This window comes from Talpa europaea (assembly GCF_964194135.1).
Source record: "Talpa europaea genome assembly, chromosome: 15".
Classification (NCBI taxonomy): domain Eukaryota; kingdom Metazoa; phylum Chordata; class Mammalia; order Eulipotyphla; family Talpidae; genus Talpa; species Talpa europaea.
This window is the reverse complement of record NC_140083.1, coordinates 18977627-18990975: the sequence shown is the minus strand read 5'-3', so window position 1 is coordinate 18990975 and position 13349 is coordinate 18977627.

Genomic DNA, 13349 nt, shown 5'->3' with positions numbered 1-13349 from the left:
GGGCAGAAAAACCTGATACTTTTTCCCTCACCCTACAGTCTTAGTAACAGGAAACCAAGCAGAAAAGTTTCACTGGCCCACTCCACCAGGTGGGGGCTCCTCAGGCAGTCCCTGCGACTCCAAGACAATAGGATTTTGGAGGCAGGGTGCCCTCACTGATCTTACCATGCTGGGGAAAGGCAGCAAGTGTCTCCTCCCGTGAGCACACACTGAGCACTGAAGGTCGGGCAGCACTGCTGAACCTGTGCAGGGCCCCGGTGCATGTGGCAAGCAGACAGAGGAAATTCTCCACAAGGCAGGAGGACTTCCGTGTCATGTTCAAGGATCTGAAAGGCAGCCCGTCAGGGTGTCACAGCACCAAGAGCAAAGGACATGGAGAGTGAGATGAGGCTGGAGAATGGGGTCGATCCACAGCGACCAAGGCTCACAGGCCGCGCAGATGCCATCTTACCTCATCCTGAGAGCAACGCAGCAGGGCCTGGTCGTGAAGGCCTTTGAGCAGGGAGATTCGTAACATCTGCCTTTTGAAACGATCCCTCTGCCAATTGCATGGAGAATGGAGGATCTGTTGCGTGGGGCAACACCACACTGATAAAGAAACAGGAGTTGTGGAGCAGGCTACATCATGCAGGATGCTGCTGAGAAGCAATAATCCTGGACTTTTATTGATTGATACACATCTGTTGTAAGGGGCAGAAGCAAGAGGAAAGGGGACGGAGATGAAAGAAAGGGGAAGGATGTAGAAGATCAGGGATTGTGAGTCTGCCCTCCAGGCAATTCTAATCTGCTTGATGGCTCAGTATTGTCATTGAGACTACGCCCTAATCATCGCCCAGCCATGGTTTCTATCTTACCAACAGGGCATTCCACTGTTCAGCTTCTGGGGTCCCTTGTTATACATTGGTCCTCAGCCCCCCAGGTGTTCCCCGTCATACCTCCTGTTGCATGGCCTTCCCAGCGTGATCCAGCTTTGTGCTCTTGTTTGATTTGAAGGGCACCTTGCAGGCTTGGGCTCCTGTAGCTAACTGACCAGGCCATTTTGACATTGCTTAGGATTTAGAACTATATGTGACAAAATGGTGGCCGAACAGGCCACTTAGGAATAGCAGACCCACAGGTATCTGTGCTAGTTTGGGAAGTAGAGTTTTAAAAAGGTTATCTGCTTTCTTTCCCATGGAACTTCTCAAAGATTCTAAAGACTGAACTTGTCAATCTTTAGGGGGCAATTAGGATGCGGATTTCTGCAAACTTCTTTGACCACAGAACTGTGATTATTTTTTTTAACATTTAAAATACTGTCACTGGAACACTAGTTTGGGAACTACTGTCTAAGTGTGAAGAAGGATCATGCCACTCAGTTTTTTACATATATGAAACATATCCCTGTGTAAATACAGACTGCTGCAAAATGAGCTTATTAGCTGAAATTTCTTGCAGCCCTTAGTGGGTTGCCTGCCTTGTAACGAACGTGTAAATGAGCATCTTGTTGACAATATCATTATCATCATCATCATCACTAATTGAGAACTTGCTATGAGTACTTGGCACAAAGAGCTGTACATATTCTATCATATTTTTTCCTCAAATTCCCTCTGAACACAGTAGATCTTTGAAGGTAAAAATAAATGTTTATGCAAAGATGTGGTGAAACCACCCAGTGTTAATCTTAAATTCTTTGTAATTATTTCTTTTTTTTTTCCTGTGCTGTTATACTTTAAAAAAAAAAAAAGATTAAAAAGGAGGGGGTATACTTTAAAGCCATTGGCAAAATCTCTAAGTAGCATTTCTGCCTCTGTGAGGTATGAATTTTGGCAAATGTAATTATAATTACTGCAAACTGAAATGGCTAATTTTAGAAAATGTTTTTCCACAAAACAGGAGTGAAATGACAACTTGCTCGCCGATGATAAGACAATTCAAGGTGCAGAGGGCTTTTATTTGAAAACCAGGAGCTCAATTTAATGATCAAATACTAAAATCCCTTTTGGCCACCTGCCTGCAGAGGCTCCTAAGGAAGATCTTCCCGGCAGCAGAGCTGTCTCTGCACCTCCAGCTGTCTCAGTCGCCCACATCTGGGGAGGAGGTGGATTCTGCCTGCAAGTCCACTGGGTTTGTAGTAATGTTAGGGGGAAAGGATGTCCTGAGATAATCTCATACAGGCTTTCTGGACTCCACCCCCACTCCAGACTAAAGCCATCAGGACATTGGGAAAGACAAATCCCATCACCATCAAGGGGAGGGTGGCTGGGACCTGAGGGTGGAGTTGGGCAGCCAGGTTGGATATAAAAAACCAAACACGTGGGCCTTGGGCGCTCTCTGGCTCGCAATCGCTGGCCTCCTGGCTTCACCGCTCCTGGCTGGCGGCCAGCTCTCAGAGCGCCATTTTGGGATTCCTGATCGGCGGATCGGGTAGGACTCATTTAAAACTTTGTCTCCCACTTTTCTCCCAAAGCTGTACATTTCCTCATTTCCCCTTCCCTTTGTAAATAAACCTTTTATTAACCTTTCACGTGTGCCTGCAGTAGAGCATTGATAAGTCCTTTTAAGCGCGCGGGTGAGGACCCACAGTCAGGCACCCCGTTTTGTATCGGGGTTGCTCTACAACAGTTACACATCTCCCTACATGAGTCAGCTCTGTGTGCCCCAAACAGAAGTGGAGAAGAGCACCTCGTGGGTAGTTTACTCCCTGAGTCTGATCTGAGTTGCCCCAAATTGTACAAGAGATCTCCTGAGAAGCAGAGAAAGACTGAATTTGCTCCAAGTAAATGCATGTGTTCACCTTCATTTTTACTCACAAATATCTGGGCCACTTGGTGTATTTAACTAAACAATAATAAGGGGAACTGTTGATCTGGGGGGAGCTGACAAAACTCCTGTGTGAAATCGGTTGCAAAAAACAGATGACACCTTGATTTTTTTTTTTTTTTTTTTAAGGAAACTTATTTTCAAAACTGCATGGTTCCCCTTGACTGGGCAGAATCTGCCTAGGAAAGCTTTCAGCATAGTGAAGAGCAAATGAGAAAGGCCGGCAGATGAGGGCTGAGCATCCTCAGTATGTGAGCGGGGCACAGAAGGAAGGTAAACTTCTCCTCCTCCTGGGCGTTTTACTTCTGAGGAGGATTGGAGTGAAAATCCCACTTCTTCTGCTAGAACATAACCATCATCATTTTGACCACAGAATAAGGGCCAAACTATACACAAATTGTCCAAATCGACCCCACAGCTCCCATCAACCCTGCAAGGGCAGTGCTGACGTGCCCCCGTTTTGCAAGTGAGGAAAGGGTGAGACTTGGTGAGGTGAAATGACCTGTTTACGTTTACCCAGTTCATAAGGCAGTACTCAAAGTCAACTCTGACCCTAAAAACCCTTTTCAACCATTTTGCTAGCTGCCTTGAAAGGGTGCCAGGCAGTAAATACAAATGTCTATTCTCCATTAAGAATTAGTTTTAAAAGAAACACTCTGTCTTCAACTATAGGCTAGAAAACAAGGTTATCTGTAGGTTAGTGCTTCTGATTCTACGACCCAGGGGCCAGGAAAGACTCTCAGTGGTTTGGCCCAGTGTCAGGAGACTTTCCAGAGCTGTGTGGCCAGTTTCCAGGCATTATTACCTAATGCCTGCTGCACCAGCTGCCCCCACCCACTGCAGACACAACCTTCAGAGTTGGAATGAGAGGCAAGGGCTGAAGACATTACTTACAGTAGCTTGATATAAACACCGTGTTTGCTTTACTTGGCCTGTCTTAGAGAACAACACAGTGAAGAGCCCACAGAGCATAAGCCAATGGTGGTTTCCAGTCCCTATTCCTTCCTTGAATTGAGCTCCCCAGGTAGTGATTTTGGGGATCCATTCCCCATTTCATCGCATTAAGCAAGAAGTGCATGCATGCATACAGCAGGCAGCCTCTGAGATGCCCCCCAATATAACCCACTTCCTAGAATTCTTGCCCACGTGTAATTCCCTCATCTTGTGTGTGGCTGGACCTGTTAACTCAGTGCTAAAAACAGAAAATGCCACATCCAAAAAGACAATGACTTTTCTAGAAATAATGACTTTTCTAGAAATAATGACAATGACTTCTAGAAATAATCAACTTATAACTTTTACATATCTATATATTGCAAAATGATTGTCACAATAAGTCTAATCAACACCTGTCATCACAGTTACAACTTTTTTTATTCTTACAAGAACTTTCAAGAGCTACTCTGAAACAACTTTCAAATATATGGTAGAGAATTTCTGACTCTAGTCACCACATTGTGACCTTTTACTTTCATCGCCTAGTTGACTATGAAGGCAGCAAACACTGAGATATTTGATCATTGAGAAGTTAATTTTTCACGTATCTTCAGTATCTGTCAGCAGATGGATACTCCCTCTCTCCCAGTTATTCAGATTCTACTCCCAAACTCTGAAAAGCTCACAACCACTGTTGGTCCCTTAAGAGAGAGACTAAGGATCTTCAGTTAATTAAATCTACTATAAAAAAGCAATTAGCCTGTTTTCCATGGTAGGTCAGAACTATGAATTAAGAATAGTATAACCTGTACACACACACACACACACACACACTCAATCCTATCCTCCAGAGTAGTCATATTTCTCCCAGCTAATATTTGAACAGTGATAAGTATTTGAATTGTAGGTCATAGTTAATGATGCTGATGCGTAAGACCTCCTGGAGTACAAATGATTTTCTAAAGCTGGATGCAATCCATATAAGGCCAAGGGCAGCACCACATTAGCTTCCCCAGAGGAAAAAGCAGGTGTAACACCCAGGTTCATAAACAAATAAGGCACTTGACTTTCATGCTTTAGGACTCACATTTGCACATTCCAGAAACAAGCATTGTTTGTGAAGTCATCACCAGATCACCCTTTCCTCACAACACTTCCACTTGGGGCAATTTCAGTCCCTTTAGAGCCATCTATGCAAATGAAATAGAGAAACAGCCAGCCAGGTTGCCAATAACATGGAGGCCATGGCCAGCATGCTGCCTATTATGCACAGCTGCTAAATGAGGGTGTTGGGACCAGGTGATCTCTAGGCTTTGTCAGTTCTGCAATTGCTCTGCTGGACAAGGACAAGCCTGACCACTTCTGAGAGGGCTTTGTGACTGGAACCCTTTACCATTAACCTGGCTGTGTCCCCTATGCTGATCTCAAAGGGCTGGTCAAAGACTTGGATCCAGACTCAACACTCAAGGCACATGAACAAAGGGTGAAGAAGTCAGGTACTGCTGAAAAGATCAATTCCATTCAATCCTGGGTGTTATAAGGGCCTGTTTCGATGGTCCTAAAGCCCCCATAGAAGTTTCTGGTGTTCTCCTGCTATATACTAAAGCCATATGCACCACCACACACTGAAGAGATTTCTGCTTCTAGTAGCATGTACTGAAAGGTAACATAGGAGAGGTTTCCTCTAGTGATGCATTCATATCGAACTGAATCATAGGTTAAGGTCAGCCACTGGAGTTCTCATTTAAGACAACTTTCAGTCAACCAAGCACCCTGTTCCTATTTCTTTAGTTCACCAGGTGCTATGGACTCTTCCAGAAGACTGAATACCTAGACAGTTCTGTGATTCTGATAAGAATAATCCTTCTTTGTTCAGCAGACCTCCACATGCTAAGCCTGAACATAGTTTGCCAGTAAGTCCTTTAATATCACAAACAATGGTTAGAAGACCCTAGTATGTTGTGCCTTGACCTGAAAATGTAAAAATGAGAATTCCTGAAATGCTAAGCTGTGAAGGAACAAGTCACACAACGTAAAGCGATGGTGCCATCCTCTTCGGCATTGCTTTGAGTGGTTTTATAATGAAGCCTTGCCCAGTGGTCAGTTTTAGCAAGAGCTCTGCCCCAGAATTCTGGGTTATTGCATTTTAATGCCAGTATCACCCTAGAAACTAAATCATGTTAGGCAAGTTGTTTGATCTTTGGGTTTTGTTTCTGTGACTGAAAATTGAAGAGGTTTAAAGGAGTGAATTTATACTTTCCTTCCAGTTTTTGATTCTTTTCTATGAAACATAAGAAGTTTGACTCCTTCAGAAGCATATGCCAGGAGGAGCAGATATTATCATCATTCTTATTTTCTGTGACTTTCTCTTTGTTCTCTGCTACTGGGAAATTGTTGAGGCTGATTTTGCTGCAGGCAGAACCCATGGGACAGGAAGAAAGCATTCATGGGAGTTTGGCCAAGGACATCTAGACACTGAAAAAAATTAAGTGTGAGGAAAATATATATCTAATGAGCCCAGCATGATACACTATGGGCCTTCTATAATTATGAGACAACTGTGTCTGGGAAATAATGAAGTAAAACCACATTCGAACCAAGTAAAATATGTAAGAACAATGAGGAAAGGCTGCTGCTTCCACTTGGCTAATCTCTAGGAAATGCTAACATCAGAAAAGAATAGTTAAAATGAGAGTTTAGCAATACTTAGCAAGGCTGGTCTTCCTCTATGAAACCCTGAATTAAACTTTTAAACCTTTCCTATAAATTCAAAATTCATGGTTCTGGGCCTCCTCTGGTGGTGCAGCGGTTGAGCGCTGGACTGTGAAGCTGTCCGCAGCCTCTGCAGCACCGGTTCCATCCCCAGCCACACAAAGGTCCCACATGGCGCAGCAGACCTCTCCTGCCACGCCCGCTGCTCCCCTCAGCAGTGTATTTCGTCAGTCTGCCTGTTCTGTTCCCCGCTCTGGCTCTGGTGAATTCTCTCACCCTCCCACACTTCTGACTGTACCCAGTGCTTGTATAAATAAATAAATAAATCTTAAAAAATATATATAAAAAAAATTCATGGTTCTGCTGATGAGAAAGTATGATGAAATCAAAGTGGTGCTTTCAAAGATTAATCTTGCTGTTTGTGTTTGTCTGATCCTCTATGTTTGGTTTCTCTAGATTCCGAATAGAAATGAAACCATTTGGTATATGTTTTTCTCCTTCTGTCTCACCTCACTTAGAATAATCCCTTCTAGTTGCATTCATGTTGCCACAAATGGCATGAGTTTATCCTTTTGATTGCTGAGTAATATTCCAGTGTGTATATATACTACATCTTCTTGATTCACTCTTCTGATCTGGGACATTTAGGTTGTTTCTATATCTTGACTATTGTAAATAGTGCTACAATAAACACAGGAGTGCAGGTTTCCTTTTGAATTAATATTTTTCTGCTCTGTAGATAGATACCTAGGAATGGAATTGTTGGATCATGTGGTAGATCCATTTTGGTCTTTTGAGGAAATGCCACCCTTCTTTCTTTAGGGGCTGGACCAGTCTACATCCCCAACAATAATGTGACAGGGTTCCTTTATCTCCACACCCTCTGAGATGGCATCTCACACCACTGAGAATTGTCCATACCTAAAAAAACCACACCTCCTTCCTTTTAACAGCCGTTGCCCTCCTAGGGAGATCAATACAATAGATTTGCCATCCTTTGGCTGTGCCTCAAGCTAGGGACCAGGTCTCCTAGTAAATAAGGCCCCTGCTCTATCCCCTCACTGTCACTCCTAATGACATGAGCTCTAGGATACCCACAAAGTATCCTTTGTACACAGTAGAAATTTTTTGCTGTCATCATTCTGCTGTACGACATGAATGCCTACAAAGCAGCTCTTCCTCAGTTTTACAAATTTGTATTTATTTAGGGCCAAAATCTGCCTGTTTCTAAATGACAACCTAATTCTGGAATGAAGTCATTCGAAATAAGTCTATTACTATAAATACACACAATTATGTAAATGCAGGAAAGCAGTTCTTATTTCCTAGATGATGAGTGTAACTGATAAGGTAACTTTCGGTGGGCTTCTGAATAGCTCCTGAGTGGAGACTGGTCCCCAGAAAAACTAGCCACAATTAGAAGCTGCAATTCTCAACCCCAACCCCTATTCTCCAGGGGAAATAGAGGGGCTAGATATTGTGTTAATAAGTCACTCATGCCCATATGATGAAGCCTTCATAAAAATCCCAGTTATGTTTCCTCTTCTTGGATTATTCCATCCCCTGATGGGTGTTGCTTTATGTAATTATGATTCATTTGTCAGTTCATGTCCATACCATCTAAAATCGTGGCATCCACACATCTGTAAACTGGACTTTTAGTCCATCCTACAAACATTGATAAAAATGTGGATGGATGCAAATTTAAAAAAACAGAAATCGATAGACTTCCTCTACATCTGTACTCCACACTGAACAGTCAGGAAACCTTCTGGGCTATAGTTGATTCCCATTAACTTACCTGACTTCAATTTAGCCCTTAATTTTCTCTCCTTTCCAGAAAGATAGCAGGAGCATCTTTGCTAAATAAAGTGCTAAAATTAAAGTATTCTAGATATAAAGTGTATCTTTATCTATGAAAAGCAGAAAATAAGACTATAAAGTAAGGGTTTTTCAGACAGCGTCACAGGACCAACAGAATCTCTCCTGAGTTAATTTCACTAACTGTGAGATGTTCAGTCTTTAAACACACAAGGACACACCTAAGATCAAATGTATAACCCTCAGTACAGTCAGTAACCTCTGTCAAAAAAATAAAACCAATTAATTTCCAGTGTAGAATGTGTTTTGAGTCAAACAATCCATTTTGTCTGCAACTGCCATATGGAAACTTCCAACTGAAAATTAAGTGGTCTAATTCAGCCACTTGGAGATACAGGAGGGTATCTGCTAGGCATGACAACAGAACCCAAGACTACAGCCTCCATCTGGAAATTTGTGCCCACCAATTGGAGACAGAAAATGGATTTGGGAACAAATCCAAAAGTGTCACCACAACTGTTCTAACATTAAAACCATCTCCCTGTCTGAGGCTTTAATACTCCCTGTGCCCTGACCTGGCTGGAACACTCATGATCATGAACCAGAATCAAGATCCTTGTTCTCCAGTAAATGCCTTCCTGATGATATGACAGCATGGCTGCTATCCCATACACAAACCATTTTAATTATCATACTACCTTAAACAAAAATCTGAGAAACATTTCTGCCCACAACAAAATTTTTTTAAAAAATAAAGTAAAGTGATTTTTGATCATAAAAAACTTAAGGTGACTGTATATAATGGCTTCAGAAATAATGGTTGTTTCAGAAATAATAGATCGTGCATTTTGAGCAAACTTTATATTGTACATATTGCAATAGTCATAAGACACTTCAACAGTATCTCTTTGTTTAAGAAAGATTCGTGAGTGTCATTCGAGAAAATTGGATCCATCTTCCTTCCATTTAAAGTGATTCTTGCTTATGTAACACATCATGTTTCCTCTCTTTCCTCCTCTCTTCCTTTGCTGTCCTCAAGAACATTTTCAGGAGAGCAGCATGTTTATGCCTCTCCATTTCCAGGGCTCCTGCTGCTTCTGCTTATTCACCACCTGAAGTCTTAATTCTCTGTTTGTAACACCACAGTTGGCTGCTGTGGAGATAATTTTGACATAATCATGCTAGAATTATGACTTGGGGACAGAGATCATAGCAAAGTGGATGAAGTCTTACAATGTGTCCTAAATCACAAAGAAGACCTAGAAACAGGGTAATTCTCAGCCAAATTATCTGTTCTAGCTTTGCTTGCTACATTTAAAAATAAAATCCACACACTTATTTCCCCCCTATTGGGCTTTTAAAACTCATTTCCAAGGTTGTTATTGCTGTCATTAACTTCTTCCCAGCTAGAATCCTGACAAGGGAGGCAAACTCAGTCACTTTAAAAACATAATCCCTAAAACCTTGCTTAGTTGAGCTGGATGAAATGTGTTGGGTAAATCAGCAGATTAGGGCTTCAGCACAGTTCAGAACGAATTTCACACTTAAATCTCATCTCTGCTCTTTCCAGGATAAGGAATTTGCTGGTTCAGTCAACATCAAAACAAATTCATTCACATAAAGGCTAAGCACTATTGTGTATCTCTGTTGAATGTCAGTCAAAGCAACTCACACTAAAATGAAACAAAAGAAATAAACCCCACGGTGCCTCTGCTGGGGAATGGCAAACACAGAAGGACTGGTACAGAGCCAAGGGCAGCATACAGAACTGTAAGATCTTAGCTGTGCCCAACAGAATATTGCAGGGGGTGTGCAATTCCACTCCTGTGGTTATGTTCTGACCTATCTACAAGACTCTGTTTTACCAGACTAGTGGGAAAGACTGTCCTACTGACTTTGAAGAAGCATGTTGTGTGACAACCTTTGGAAGGAGGCCTATGGCTGAAAAGCATAGGCAGCCTCTAAGACCTCAGAGCTTAGTCCTACAGCCACAAGAAACAGTTCCCAGTGCTGTTTGCCTCCTGTTCACATCCATCAGGAATGCAATTGTATGGGGAATATAACAATAAAATTTATAAAAAAAAAAAATAAAATATGACCTACTTTAAAAAAAAAATTAAATTAAAAAAATCAAAAAAAAAAAAAAAAAAAGGAATGAGAGTCTTTATCCCAGTATTCTCAGGGAGGTACTAACAAATGTATACTAAAGCCCCATTTGAAGAGGGGACGTTGACTTTGAATGAGACTCAGAAATAAAGGGCCTCCCTAGTGGTGCAAGGGGTTAAGCTGCAATCTATGAAGTTATCCGCAGCCACTGCAGCATGAGTTCGATCCCTGGCCAGGGAAATACATGGCGCAGCAGACCTCTCCTGACTGACTCGCCCGCTGCTTCCCTCAGCAGAGTATTTCTGTTCCCCACTCTGTCTCTGGTGAATCCTCTCACCCCCCGCCCCAACACCTCTGGCCTGTACTCCAGTTCTTATATGCTTAAATAAATAAATCTTTTAAAAAAAGAAATCAGAAGGCATGCTCTGTGCTTTGTTTGTGTAATGACATAAGCTTAAGTGACTTTTTCTGTGACTGCAGTTGCGGCTATAGATCCTTCTTTGTGGTCCTTAGTCTTTGACTTAGCAAGTAATCTGATGATTTTATATTTTTTCATATTATTTCCTTCAAATCAGATTCTATCTGAGATATTGTCATATAGCTATACCAATCAAAGCCCAATCCAACTTTTTCTTGACCGTAAATGAACACCAAGGAAGCAAATATATTCCCTTGTCAGGATAGCAAATAGAATAACTACAGAGCCCAGTAAAATAGCATACAGGTCATAAGAAAAAAAGTAAACAATTCCATGATGGCTCAATAGGGCAGCCTTTCTTTTTTAAAATGAAGTTTCTATTTCAAGAAATAGAAAAATGATCTGCTTCATGATTCTTTGACTTTAATTTTTAGACAAGAGTATACTTCAGTTCATCATATGCCCCTGTTGCTAATACAGTAAATAATTCATTTTTCAACACTGTTCAAAAACCAAGAGTCCGTCACCATGAGAAAGGAAACATTTTGCAACCAAAAAAGAAGTGTACGGGAATAACCTTATTTATCTTAAAAGTCAAATTGATGTTAAAGTTATTATGCAAACAATTAAAAGCAATTTGGATGCTACAAAAAATGGAACAAGTAAAATAGCAAATGATGTCAGTAAGTTATCCCTGACAACTGGGGAGAGGTAAAAGCAATAAAAGTAATGAAAAAAATAAGATGGAAATATCATAGTCAAGAGATAATAGAGCTCCTCTAAAGAAGAAGAAACAATGAAAAAGACAATTTCCAAATACACAGAAAATATTCCCCATTTGGTAAAAGAATTTTAAATAATTGAGAGTACATACCAAGTCACAGGCAAAACTGCAATAAGCTGGTTAAACACTTGCCTTCAAATATAAAGATTTTTAACAAAAAAATAAATAAATTTTGCATTTCAAAAACATGTAACAAAGAAATATTTTTAAGGAAAAACAAAAAGCAGAGTACCCACCAAAGAGCAAATATTCTGTTGGCCTCTGTGAGATCCCTAGCTCCCCTTGTTCTTGGGGATTTTGTCTTGGTACACCTGCTTGGCAGCCAGGTGTAGGGCCATGCAGGAGGCCTCTCACCAAAGGCAAAAATCCTGGTATAAGGAATTTACTGTGAAAGCAGCAGGCAGATATTAGTATACAGATCACATGCTTTGACCTGCAGGAACAAAGGAACCCCCCAGGCAATAGCCCCTGCACTCCACCCTAGCTTACACCCCCAATAACTGCTTTCCCCACACCTCCTACAACTTGCCCCACCTTTGCACTTGATGCTTATAAATACTTGACTGCCTTTGGGTGGAGGTTGCAGCTACATCCATGCATAGCTGCTCTAGGCTTCTCCCTGCTTCACAAGAACTCTGAGTATCCTTTTCCGCATCCCGCCACTCCCAGCGCTGCCACCCCCAAGGCAACGGGCCTCCTATTTCAAATATGAATGAACTAAAAATCATCTTAAAATGGCTGCAGACCTTTAGAGGAAATTATTATGGTGCAATTATTTGCCATATTTGGCATTTCTATATAGTAGCAAAACACAGATACATTCAAATATGAAACAGTTCAGACTATGCACTGCCTGGAAGACTTTTTGAAATAACTCCATGATGTTGAGCTATATCTAGAGATAGTGAGCTGGATCCTTTTCAATATCATCCTGCTGGATTTGTATAACCCTGACACCTGAAAGAAGGGAAGTTCAAATAAGAATCAAAGCTTTTTTCAAGAACTAGGTAAAGAATCACGCTCAGCGAAATAAGTCAGAAAGAAAAAGAAAAATACCGGATGGTCTCACTCATAGCAGGAACTTAGAAAACTTAAATAAGAGACCAGGAAAAAGACTAATCAATACAAAGTAAAAATCAAAATCAACAAGTATAAATCAGAGACATACTACAGGGGGTGGGGAGCAGGGAGAGGAAGGATTAGGATCAAAATAAGGGGAGGTGCAATTGTATGGGGAATATAACCATAATGAAAATGCATACATTGTGCAAAGATGAAAAATGATGCAAGAATTATATGAAATAAAATATTAAAAAAAATAAAGAATTATATTTGGAATTGGCAACTCAAAAACTTGTATTGGTCACCACATCATGTGGATAAGAAGCACACCACGAACAACGGCCAGCACAGGCACACTTGTCTAAGGACACTTTTTATTGAAGCAAAGGAAACATAAGCAAGAAAGTGCCCCTGACAAAGAGTCTCAGAGAATGAACCTTCACACACCTAGATGCTACATCAAGAAACTGAACATGGTGCATCCCAGCAGCCACACCTCTGACTCCAAGCCACTGCCTCTCCCCAAAGACAAAATCTAAATCTACCATCTGAACTTCTAATGCTATAGATCAGCTTTGCCTGTTCTTGTCACTCATATAAATGGAATTATACCGTTTGGTTTCTTTCACTGAGCATAATGTTTGGTATGAGAGCAATTGTTTCTTTGTTTTCACTGTCCAGTATACCAGCATAGCTGTTGTGATG